This window comes from Puma concolor, chromosome B4 (assembly GCF_028749965.1).
Source record: "Puma concolor isolate L17-30 chromosome B4, mPumCon1.1.hap2, whole genome shotgun sequence".
Lineage (NCBI taxonomy): Eukaryota > Metazoa > Chordata > Mammalia > Carnivora > Felidae > Puma > Puma concolor.
The window spans coordinates 122,677,668-122,690,003 of NC_141673.1; positions in this window are offsets into that span (position 1 = coordinate 122,677,668).

A 12,336-nucleotide genomic window follows, 5' to 3' on the forward strand; every position below is an offset into this window, starting at 1 on the left:
AAATAACACTCTTTCACATAAAGCCTGGGTGCCTCTCAGTTGGCCAGCTCTATGCTGGGCCCTGGGGCAGGTGAGTCTGAGTGCACAAGCCCTTATTTAAGAGCTATTTCTCAGTTCATTATAGCCTCGTGGGTTTTGTGGGCATGAGCCCCACTGGTTGTCAGAACTACATAGTGTGGGGACCCATCTCTCAGGTGCAGGTCTTAAAAGTTGGGGGTCCTGATGTGGGGTTCAAACTCCTCACTCCTCAGGGAGAAGCTCTGGGTTTTGAGTCCCTTCCTGATTGTGGGTGGCCGTGCCAGGGCTGGGGTTTGTCGCAAGCTTGTATCTCAGCCTCTCCTACCCATTTCAATATGGGATTTTTTTCTCATTTGCCTGCTGGGTAGGATTCCCCAGCTAGTTTTTAGAGGGGTTTTTTTGTGTGTTTTTGAAGAATTCTGTTCCCTATGTCGCTGTAGGTTTGATGTGCCCATAGCAGGAGGCAATCGCGGGGTCTTCTTACGTCACCATCTTGAACCGGAACCAAAAAAATTTCTCCTTGGTTTTATATGGGGGGTAAGCTGGAGGAAGGAACCAAAGACATCCTTTAAGGTTCAAGCCTGAGAAACTAAGAAAATAACAGTGCCAATCAGAGAACTAAAAAAATCAAGGGGTGGGAAAGCATGTTGACTCGGGAAAGGGATGAGTTTGGTTTCGGACAGGTTGAGTTTCAGGTGACAGCATTTCTCCGAATGACCTATGGCTCTCAAACAGGGGGAAATGTGAATCTGAAGCCTAGAGGTGTCAGAGCCAAGGGCATAGATTGGCGACTCCTCCATACAATAGTTATCAGAGCCCATGAAACTGCTAAGGGGGACCGCAAAGCAGAGCTAGATAAGAACAAGGCTGATTCCTTTTTTTCTTTTTAAATTTTTTTAAATGTTTATTCATTTTTGAAAGAGACAGAGTACAAGTGGAGAAGGGGCAGAGAGAGAGGGAGACACAGAATCCGAAGCAGGCTCCAGCTCTCAGATGTCAGCACAGAGCCCGAAGCAGGGTGCAAACTCAAAACCTGTGAGATCGTCATCTGGGCCGAAGTAGGGCGCCCAACCAACTGAGCCACCCAGGAGCCCCAGAACGAGGCTGATTCTTGAGTATTGTTCACATTTCCAGGTCTGGAGGAAGAAACTAAATTACAGAATAAGAGGGAAACATTCATTAAAAAAAAACAGGAGAGACAGGCCAGGGACACTCATGAGATGACAGAGTTTCAGTGTGAGAGTAAACAACGAAGACAAATGCCTCAGAAGGCCATAAAAACGAGCTCTGGGAGAAGTTGACACGTAGCTAAAATAAGCAGAATGCTGAGGTCAAAAAGGAGTTTTAGAGGTCACGTAGTTCAAGCCCTCATTTTATAGATGAGGCCATGGGTCTCAAAGAAGTTAATTATATTACCCAAGATCACACAGATCCTGCGGTGCACCAATGGAATTTTCTCTCTGCCTGCTGGTGGAGTGTTCTTTCAGCTGCTCCAAATCTTGCCATCCTGCCAGTTTTCTGACTGTGTCATATATTGTAATCTAAAATCCACCATATTTAAGCTTGTAAGGGGGGGGAGCATTAAAACAAACAAACAAAAAACTGGTGAGAGTATGCAACTTATTGGTGTCCCTAAACAATGGTTCATAATATTCTTATGTCATGTGCAAGATGATGCTGTGAGTGCTCATTGGAGAAGTTCAGCAATGAGATAAACGTTATAAATGTAAAATACATTTTATTTTGTAAATACTAGTTTATTCTTTTCATTATAAATCGACAGTTTGGGTTTTTTTTTTGTTTTGTTTTTATTGTTTGTTTTGGTTTTTTTTTGTTTTTGTTTTTGTTTTTTGGGTTTTGTTTTTGTTTAGAGAGAGCACAAGCAAGGGAGAGGGGCAGAGAGAAGGAATCTCAAGCAGGCTCCACTCTCAGTGTGGATGCCGACACAGGGCCCTATCCCACGACCCTGGGACCATGACCCGAGGCGCCCCCATTTATTTTAATAAAACAAAGAAAATATAGAAAACTACATATAAGGGAATAAATGTCACTGATAATTTCCCCCACCCATTGACGGTTACTCTCAAGATTTTGGTAATTTTTCTCATGTTATGTCTATTGGTTTGTACAGCTGAGGTCATGTACAAGAGATGATCTGCTTTCTGTTTTCTCTGTTAATTTTATATTACAAACATTTGTTATGGCTTACACTTTTATTTTTAAAAAATTTTTTTTCAACGTTTTTTTATTTATTTTTGGGACAGAGAGAGACAGAGCATGAACGGGGGAGGGGCAGAGAGAGAGAGGGAGACACAGAATCGGAAACAGGCTCCAGGCTCTGAGCCATCAGCCCAGAGCCCGACGCGGGGCTCGAACTCACAGACTGCGAGATCGTGACCTGGCTGAAGTCGGAAGCTTAACCGACTGCGCCCCCCAGGCGCCCCTATGGCTTACACTTTTAAATGCCTGCCTTATATCTACTCTTCTCTTCTTGGTTACTAACAGAACTGTGAGTTTGCTTAGGGACCAAGGTTCCTAGCTAAAATAGTCACCTTCCTCGAACTGTTTGCAGCGGGGGGTGGTGATGTGACTGTTTTAGGCAGTGACACTCTCCATAAAGAGAGGTTGCTGGTGGTGATAGAGCTTCTAAGAAAGCTTTTCAAGGGAACAGACTCAGCTGGCATGTTACTTTTGGCCTTTTATCCTTTCCCTCCTCTTCCTGTCTGGTATACTTGGATGATATGTTGAGGGTGACAGGTGCAGCAGCTGCCTTTGACCATGAGGATGAAAGCCACACATAATGGATGGTGGAGCTGAAGGATGGAAAGGGCCTGGATCCTTGATTATATCATTAAGCACCACATCAGCCTTGGACTGCATCTCTCTAGACTTCTTAATGTATAAGGTAAATGCCGTAAGCCACGGTTATGTCAGACGCTGTGTTACTGCCAGATTAAAACAATACCGATTAATATATTAGGTGAATACATTTTAAAGCCTCCCCCTTTGTATCATAAAATGCTCTTGTGCACTTGATCTTAACCTTGTGCCTCATCTTCTTTCAAAACACATTCCGGGGGGAGTTCATAATAAATGACACAAATAATACAGAATTGTTCCAGCCGTGGTAACAGGATAAGCTCAAAGTAAGGTGAGAGAAAGATAGTTATTCTATAAAACCTAAGTGAAGGAGAGCTACTGATGTTAAATCTAAAATTTACCTCTGAGTTTCTGGTACCAAACTCTTATTGTCTAATGACCGAAAGCATCCCAGTTTATCAATTTCTTCCTAGCAGAGTCCTAAAAAAAGGTATCAAGTTAATCTAACAAAAGGATTTCAAAACCTGTGACTGTCTTTAAAACCCATTTTGCAAAGATGCAACAATTTTATCATGTATTATCTAACACCAAATCCCGGAAAAGGGCAAAATTCAAAATATTAAACTACAATCCAGTCTGGCCTCTTTCCAAAAGAGTATCATCTCAAATTGTCTGCTGCTGTCTTCCGTGGTTTTTGTTTGTTTATTTGTTTGTTTTGAGGTGTTTTTGTTTTTGTTTTGCCAAAACAGTTGAGAGGAACTATCTAAAAGGGAAGAGTTGGAAAGACATGAAGTCCCTCCTTTGCTTTTCACGGTCTATGTTTTCTCCTAGATAAAGCCAGATCAAGAAGGGAGGTCTCAGATTGGAACACGTTGTCTTAAGCTTCCATAATTGCCTTCACCATGCGTGGCTTTATTCATTTGGAATATACTGAAGGACATTCTAATAATCTCATACTGAATCAATGAATACATTTATTGCCCAGAAGTGATGAGGACATCAGCCGTCCCAGCCATGGCAATTCTCCCTGTGAAAAATCAGGCAGAATCTTTTTATTAATACCCAAGTGTCAGGAAAAGCTTTTTTTTTTTTTTTAATTTTTTTTTTTAAACATTTATTTATTTTTGAGACAGAGAGAGAGCATGAACAGGGGAGGGTCAGAGAGAGAGGGAGACACAGAATCTGAAACAGGCTCCAGGCTCTGAGCTGTCAGCACAGAGCCCGACGCGGGGCTCAAACTCACAGACCGTGAGACCATGACCTGAGCCGAAGTCGGCCGCTTAACCGACTGAGCCACCCAGGCACCCCATGAAAAGTACAAGCTTTTCATGTACTTGTTCATTTGTTTGTTTTCCTGAAGAAATGGTGTGCTTTCTTCTTGTGGACAACCTAGATACGTAGCCAGTCCGATTTCTTTTTTCTTCGGTGTCCAGGAAATTTAGAAGCAAATTTGCATCCCAGCCCTATTTTGATGTCCATCACCTCTGTGTACTATTTACTTAACCTCCAATTTTATACATGATTTAAATAAATTACATGATTTAAATTATATATTACATATAAAAGATATAAAGATATATCATTACATATAATATATAAACATATGGGAATATGTATATAGAGAGAGATAGATTTTATCTCCCCCATCTATATTTTCCCTGGATATAATTTGTTTTATGTTGTTTTGTTTCTCCCCCATCTATATTTTCCCTGGATATGATTTGTTTTATTTTGTTTTGTTTGTCTTGCTCATTTGAAGATGATGCAAGGTGGAGTTAGAAGTGTAGGTGGGGAGGGGCGCCTGGGTGGCTCAGTGGGTTAGGCGTCCGACTTCAGCTCAGGTCACGATCTCGCGGTCCGTGAGTTCGAGCCCCGCGTCGGGCTCTGTGCTGATGGCTCAGAGCCTGGAGCCTGCTTCCGATTCTGTGTCTTTCTCTCTCTCTGCCCCTCCCCCGTTCATGCTGTCTCTCTCTGTCCCAAAAATAAATAAACGTTAAAAAAAAAATTTTTTTTTAATTAAAAAAAAAAAGAAGTGTAGGTGGGGAATTGTTGAAGAATGTTCAAGAAGGTTGACCCTTCAAAACAATGTTGTTGTTGTTTTTTTTTTCAACGTTTATTTATTTTTGGGACAGAGAGAGACAGAGCATGAACGGGGGAGGGGCAGAGAGAGAGGGAGACACAGAATCGGAAACAGGCTCCAGGCTCTGAGCCATCAGCCCAGAGCCTGATGCGGGGCTCGAACTCACGGACCGCGAGATCGTGACCTGGCTGAAGTCGGACGCTTAACCGACTGCGCCACCCAGGCGCCCCAAAACAATGTTTTTTAACTGAGGTATAGTTGACATAGTTACTCATTTCAGGAGTACAAAGCGATCTGACAAGTTTATTGTCACATGGGCTCACAAGGGTAGCCATCACCTTCATGCTGAGAGTGCAGAGCCTTCTTGGGATTCTCTTCCTTGCTCTCTGCCCCTCCCCTGTTCATGCGCGCTCTCTCTCTCTCTCTCTCTCTCTCTCTCTCAAAATAAATAAACTTAAAAAAATAATTAAATATCAACAGTCAAGTCTGTGGTTTTCTGGTTGTCTGGTAACAAAGAGTTAGAACTAGAGAACCAAGGTGCAGTTGGTTAGCATTTACTTCTCACATATTGATAATGGAGCTTTGGGCCAGGTTGAAGTAGCTGTCACTTTGTGACCAGTGTCATTTGCAAATACCAGATAACTGAACAATGATGACTAGTGCTATAAATAGTCAACTGTGCCTGGTGCAATTCCAAATAGCCTTCATGTGTCATCTCATCTTCTTCTCACAGCAGCCCCCCGAGGAGGTCAGTATTATTATTATTATGACTGTTACCAATGAGAAATCGGGGAGCAGGGAGTCCCTGTGGTTCCCTGGAAGGATATCCATGGGTTATTTAGAGACCAGCTAGGTAAATGGCAAGAAAAGTTTTGAAAGTTTGTATGCTTTTAACCTCTTCCTATTTCCTCCACCCCCAGACCCTGGGAACCACTTTTCTACTTTCTGTTTCTGTGAATTTGGTTTTTCACTGAAGTCCACATGTAAGTGATACGATGCAGTATTTGTCTTTACTTGATTTATTTCACTTAGCATAATGCCCTCAAGGTTCATCCATGTTGTCACAAATGGCAAGATTTTTTTTCTTTCTCATGGTTGGATAATATTCCTGTGTGTGTGTGTGTGTGTGTGTGTGTGTGTGTGTGTGTGTGTATCTCACATGTTTATTCATCTGTTGATAGACACCTGGGTTTTTCCGTATCTTGGCTATTGTGAATAATGCTGCAATAAACATGGGAGTGGAGATATTTCTTTGAGAAAGTGATTTTATCTCCTTTGGATATATACCCAGAACTGGGATTGCTGGATCATAGGGTAGTTCTATTTTTAATATTTTGAGGAACCTCCATATTGTTTTCCATAGTGGCTGCCCCAGGTTGGGAAGCATCTTTGACTCTGCTCAGATGCTCATTGGTACTGGGTGAAAACCCTAACTTCTGCACCCTCGGCACAGGAGAGATCACCTTGGTCTGGAAGAACTTTGGGGACAAGAGGTAACAGTCATCCCCTTCTACTATGACAGCTTCTCTTCTAATTGCCTGTTCAGTTTTGGCTGTAAGCAGGGCTGTGGACTGACCAACGCTGCTGATTTAATCCCAAAACCCACCCTTAAAATCGGTGCAAACCAGAGAAGTCGCACGGCCTCTGATCTCATCAACCTTCAGCTCCTTGGTATGTGACGCCTGAACCACGTCTGTGCAGAAAGTTCCCAGGTTCTCCAGAGTAACCTTTAATTCAGAGTCTTTGGGAAAATCCTATCGTCTGTGATCTGTGAGGTGCTGCCACTTTGTGAAATTTCTGCACGTACACAGTTGCCTCTTTCGCTGCTGCACATGGCCTGACAGCTCCTGAGAACATTGTCCAGAGTCACCCAGCTAGACAAGCCATGCAGAAAACCTACAAAGTGTGGGCACAGATTCAAGAAATAAGAGCGGGGCCTCGTAGACTCGAGCCAGGAGCTGTAACTTCAAACAGAATTATCTTAATTAGCCAGCGTGGAAAAACAGCGAAAATGTTTGCATTTCACACGCAGCAAGGCTCTTGCCAGCAGCGTGTGCTCTCAGTTCCTAGCCCATCTTTCAGGGGCAAGGAGGCTCCCTGGACCTTGCAAACCTGTAGCCAGTAGGTTCTAGCTGTAGCTCCCCGCCCCGCTCCCCGCCTTGTGCTTCCCCCTCCTTAGCTCCCCGGGGTGTCATTCAGTGAATCTCCCTTTTTGTTGTTGCAAGACAGGTGAGTCCCCTCCCTTTCCCAATAAGGAAATAAATATCCATGGGCAAAGGACCTGGTTGGACAGGAAATAATACCATTTATCCCATTCTTTCGTGGCCAAGTTGTATATTTTAAAATAAATATTTGTGGTTGTCAATGTGCTGACGAATGGGCAGCTGGTAATCAGAGGATCCCCGGGGGGGGGGGGGGGGGGGGGGGTGGAGAGTAGTGGGCGTGGTTATTTTCCAGGGTCTGGACGTTCTCTTGCCACTACTCTCAAAGCTGTATCACAAGACAGAACTTGAAACATTTCCTGGGCTTTCACTGAAATGCATTCGTTAGGCATGGCTGTCTTAAGGAAGCTTCAGAGAACATGTTGAGGTCCAAGCTTCGCAGGGAAACAAGGGAAGAAGAAGGGGGCGACCCAGGGCGAACACTGCTGGGGGGGCTGGTAAGCTGGCCATTGGGAGGCACACGGGTCCTCCATCAAGGATGCTGCGACCGATTGGGCAGGGGGAGGCAGGGTTAGAGACGGAGCTCGTACGTTCCTTTGGGAACACCCAGGGGCCTGTCATGGTAGGTGACCAGGGGCCAGGGAAAGAAATGCTGACATCATGAAAGCTCCATTTTGAACACTTGAAGTAGGCCTTTGTCCCAGTTGAACAGCCAGAAAAGGTGACACGGCCAGCACCTCAGAAGCGCTTCCACATTGGGAGTGTCCCAGGCACAGACAGGGACATGCCACCAGCTCAACGGATACCCCATCCTGCTCCTTGTGCGTGTCCTGTGGGGGACTGAGAGGGTTGCTGAGGCACCTACCAGCATGGCATCCCAGTCTGCTGTCTCCTCTCTGCCCCCAAAGACCAGCTCTGGAGGATAGTGGGATATGGGGATGGGGACGGGGTGAGACGTTATCTCGGGTTGCAGGGGGATGTCAGAGGTCGGGTATTCCGAGAGCAGACACCGAGCCTGAATTGGGAGTGCAAGATATTTATTAGGGCTTAACATCCGTGGAGGGCAAGGAAAGGAAAAAGAATTGGGCAGAAGGAGAAGTCCAGTGCATGCACGCTGAAAAATCCCCCACCATGCGGGAGAGCTCCGGACAGGGACTTGCCCGTCACGGTGGTCCCGTCCACTTCCTGAGACATTAACATCACCCTGAAGCAAGGCTACTCTGAGGCCACCAGTGGCATCTTGTCTGGTGGAACTTCAGTAAGCTGCACGGTGACAGGGATTTTCATCTTTTCCACCCGGTTCCATCCTGAGATGGACATTTCCTGGGCAGCGTCCCTTGGGACCAACAGACGTAGCCGTCCGATGGGAAGGAACCGCAAAGACGGAGACAGAATCCATTGTAGAATACCCCGGTCAGCAGTGAACTTTGAAGCCTTCGTATATGGGATGAATGAAAGTGTTGCTAGCCATAAAGGAGTATTGGCTTTTTATGAGCTTTCAAAATCAGATACGCGAACAAGCACGCGCATCGGAAAGCTTGCTACAATGTATTAATCCACGGTTCGTTCAGTTTCTCATCTACAAGCCAGTGCCTGCTGCTTCCATGTCCCTTTATCCTGCCTTGTGCAGCAGTATTGTCTTTTGAGCTACGTAAGATGAGACTTTGGTAGCATTTGGTGGCAGATAGAGAAAACACAGGTGTTGCTGGAATTTGTGATGGCATTTTCCTTTCTGTTAGTCGTCTGATGAGCCCCTGTTTGTCACGCTGCCGCGAGGATTTGTCTTGCTCAGAATGCCCTATCCTGAGGGAGACAGAAAGCTTGTGAGGGGACTTGTTTGAAAATCTCAGACTCATGGGGCACCTCGGTGGCTTGGTCGGTTGGGCGGCCATCTTCGGCTCAGGTCACGATCTCGCGGTCCGTGAGTTAGAGCCCCGCGTCGGGCTCTGGGCTGATGGCTCAGAGCCTGGAGCCTGTTTCCGATTCTGTGTCTCCCTCTCTCTCTGCCCCTCCCCCGTTCATGCTCTGTCTCTCTCTGTCCCAAAAATAAATACACGTTGAAAAAAAAATTAAAAAAAAAAACTTTAAAGAACACATTTCTTTAAAAAAAAAAAAAGAAAATCTCAGAGTCATTTTATGACTATGAGGAAAACATTCAGTAAGGGCAAAATAAGCATAGTCCCATAGAAATATAATGCCAGCCACATCTATAATTTAAAATTTTCCAGTAGCCCCATTTTAAAAGGTAAAAACGTATCTCGTAGATTACAGCTTCAACATGTACTCAATATACAATTATCAGACACTTTTACATTTTTTTTTCATACCAAGTCTTTGAAATCCAGCATGTAGCTTATACTTAGAGTACCTCTCAGTTCAAACTAGCCACGTTGGAAGTACTGACTCGCCAGAAATGTGGCTACCGTATCAGGCGGCACAGATTTAAACGATACTGTCCATGAACCAGTTTGTTTGAACTTTTAATGTTTATTTATTTTTGAGAGAGAGAGAGAGAGAGAGAGAGAGAGTGAGAGCGGGGGAGGGGCAGAGAGAGAGGGAGACCCGGAATCCGAAGCAGGCTCCAGGCTCCGGGCTGTGGGCACAGAGCCCGATGCGGGGCTCGAACTCACCAACCAAGAGATCGTGACCTGAGCTGAAGTAGGACACTCAACCAACTAGACCACCCAGGTGCCCCCTTCTTTAAAATTTGTTTTCCACGAATTAATTTTGCAAGCCAAGTAAGAGACTGTTTGTTGCCCTCCCACCTTGTCAACTCCTCCATCACTTGTCCAACAGATGGTTGCGGCTTCACTCTACTGGGGCCCATGGTTGGCTGAAGGAAGAAAGAGGGAAGGAAGGACAGTCCTTAGTAGTCTGGATGGCTTTGAGCTCTGGGACCTCGGGGTTTGGCCAGGCGAACCATCCAAACTGACTCTTCATGGTGATGCTTTCCTGTGCTCTTTGGTTAGGTCTCTTGGGACAGTGCTAACCTCGTCACCTGGTGTCTCTTCACTTTTCAGCAGCCCTACTGTCTCAGACTCAGCTCCCTCCCGCAGGATCCCACCACCTGATCCACGGATCCTGGCTCCGCCAGCAAAGTGCTGGACCCTTCAGCATCCCTGGCCCCACCAACCTCTAAGGAGCGCGGGCCCGTCCAAACCCAGCAGCCCTGTCCCGGCTCTGCCATCAAAGTGACACGCCAGTCAGCCTTTCTGTCTCTGGGCTCCACAGCTGAGTGAGACCTCAGCCGACTTCAGGCAAAGGTCTGACACAAGTGTCTTTGTCTCACAACTGCAGGAGACAACTCACTGCTCTCCACGTGTTTCCACCGAAACGTGCACCCCCCCAACCTGGCGTCGGGAAGTAACACCTTTACCCCTCCATGCGAAGAGGTGGAGTGGGGAATCCAGGCTGTACAGCCACCCTCCCCAAACAAATTTCTTCAGCAGCCTCCCCACAAAGCTCTTCCACACTTTAGCTCTTGTTCTCTAAGTGGGTGGGGGAGTTTAGTCCTTGACAACTAACTCCTGTGTCCCCACTGTAAATTCTGCACTTGGTGGGGGTGGAGGTGTCTTGCCTGTCACACTGGGACTCTGATGTCCTCTCTCCAGTCCCCTTGGTTGACGTCGGGGCCAAAGAGTCTAGCAGCCTGTTCCACTTGCATTATCTTGTTTAATCCTGAACTCGTCAAGGAGTAGAGGCTGGGATCCTTCTTTTAGACCCAAGGACACTGAAGCAGATAGAAGTTATGTGGGTGGTAAAACTAGACATTGCATTCAGGACTTTCTGACTCCAATCTGTGCCCTCAACTGCTACATGGGCTCCGTAGTTTAAACTAAATGCAAATTGTTTGGAAATCAAATAAAATTAAATTGTTTGGGTTTATTTTGAATTATACTAAATGAAAATAAATACAACTTCAAAGGGGAGCCGTGTTTTATTGTAACGTGATTTCATTCACTTACATACGTTGCTATACATCGTGTTCGCAAACTACAGGATTCAGCACCTCAATGGAAAAAACACCGTTGTATAAATGAGCCAAAGATGGCCTCTGTGTATTGACTCCATTGTTTATTTCTTCACCCAAGGCTGAGACTCGTTAGCTCAAAAGCCCACCGGTGCCAAATTCAGATTTTTACACATCTCATCACCTAAAAAGTAGTCCAAATAAGCAGATTTTAAGCCATTTAGGTCCCATCTGCTTTGCATACTCCGTGAAATCTCACCCCACATCTGCTGTCATTGGTTAGATAGAGCCTCATGGTTGTAAGGCCTCAAGCCATTATGGCTGGCCTTTGCAGCTCTCTGACCCAGAGACTGCCTGCCATGCTGCTGAGTGACATCATCTAGACACATAAGCCACTTTCTGGCCTCCCTTTCCCCTGGGAGTTCCCCGGCCTTCCTTTCCTTCTGGGTGGCGACTCCCCAACGCTATGGCCTCTGGACAGACTCCTCCTGTGACGGGATTATCCACATGCAACAGTAAGTACCCACCCAATAAAGCTAGTTTTGTGCTGTTTCTCGTGGTCGTATCTTTTTCCTTGGTCAGCCCCAAATGAATCAACCCCCAACTAATACATCGTAAGTGGGAAAATGAATTCAGGAGTAGAGAGATTACTACTTTTTCTTTTCTTTTTTTTTTTTTTTTTACTACTTCTACTTCTCCTTTACTTATATTAAGCTCCTTAGTAACCATGGGTGTGTCTTTTCTTCTATTGTCTCTAAGTCTGGAGGTCACAGAAGGCTTGGGACATTTATGAGTGCGTCTGAGCACTGGCTTGCCTGAGGTGAAACCCGACCACGTTACCCGCTAGCCTTACCCTAAGTGTTAATATTTGTAAAATCATGGATTCGATGTGTCAGTTTATGTTTCTAACGCACATAATGAACTCAAAACTATTTTTTAAAAAGCCCATGTGTGAGCTAAAATAACCTTCGTGTTACATTTTGCAAAACACTGGCCACCTTCTAACCCTTCGGTTTGACTCACAAAGACCTTCCTGCCCCTACGTTTCCCCTTAAACATTTGAGCTCTGGAAATATGCTACATTTCCCCAATATGCCATTTGCTTTAATATGTTATGAAGTACCTTCCTTTGTCTGTCCTGTTGAGTTTTTGAGACCGAGCTGGCATGTGATCTCTGTGCAGAAGCTTTCATTCCACTTTGTCTCCCACCTCTGGCACAACCCCTTCCTCTTGGTCAGAGTTGCTCTCCAGACCCCAGGTTCTCCCTTTGCAAAGAATACATCATG